The 793-nt window shown below is 31.8% G+C and overlaps 1 non-coding gene across 1 annotated transcript; it reads right to left on the bottom strand.

Moving 5' to 3' along the window:
* Positions 1-519: 519 nt before the first annotated feature.
* Positions 520-590, bottom strand: TRNAQ-UUG (transfer RNA glutamine (anticodon UUG)). The gene has a single exon. It is a non-coding gene; the product is annotated as a tRNA-Gln (tRNA).
* Between the last annotated feature and the right edge of the window lie 203 nt (positions 591-793).

Below are 793 nucleotides of genomic sequence, written 5' to 3'. Positions count from 1 at the left end.
CCACTTCTGATCTTTTACCAGCTGGCGGTAAAGATGAGTTTAGTAAAATTAAATCATTGTGTTGTGTAAACGTGTCTTGACAATTACGTTAAGTGTTAAAACCTTTTGCTGCTTAACATATTTCTCCTCTCAAATTTGGCTCTATTCAATTTAATGGCGTTTACAGAAATGAAAAACACACCAAAATAAAATGAAAAATATCTTTTCGTACTTATGAACTGTATAAATATCGTGTTCACGAGATTCTTCAAAACATATACTGGAAAACGTTTGAAAACCCCAACTTAAAATGCTTGTAGGAAACACGAGAAACATACAAAGCGAAAACAATTACAATCCAAGGTAAGACTGGTAGGTATCTTTCATGCTTTTCTATAATGGGCTTTCACCAGTTGTACTTTTTAAATACCGGATTTGAGTTTATCTCTCCTAAATCTCTTCCTTATGTATTATTGCTTTGAGAAGAAAAAAATAAAACATACCAAAATTTGATATTGAAGACATACGTAAAACCAATGTAGGTTCCACCGAGATTTGAACTCGATCGCTGGATTCAAAGTCCAGAGTGCTAACCATTACACCATGGAACCCATTTATTGTCCATTCTAATAGACAACAATTGTACGCAGAGAAAATTAATCTTACATCTTGTGGATCACGAAACAGTTCTATCCATTTTATTCAATAATTGTGAACAATATATTTTATTAATTATATACGTATTGGTGAGAGATCATTGCAATAATTAACCCCTTTGGATTTATCGAAAATTTACCTTTAATATATTCAAATC

The sequence above is a fragment of the Tachypleus tridentatus genome, chromosome 1, assembly GCF_004210375.1.
Source record: "Tachypleus tridentatus isolate NWPU-2018 chromosome 1, ASM421037v1, whole genome shotgun sequence".
Lineage (NCBI taxonomy): Eukaryota > Metazoa > Arthropoda > Merostomata > Xiphosura > Limulidae > Tachypleus > Tachypleus tridentatus.
The sequence above is the reverse complement of the archived record's forward strand: the minus strand, read 5'-3'. Positions and strand labels throughout refer to the sequence as shown.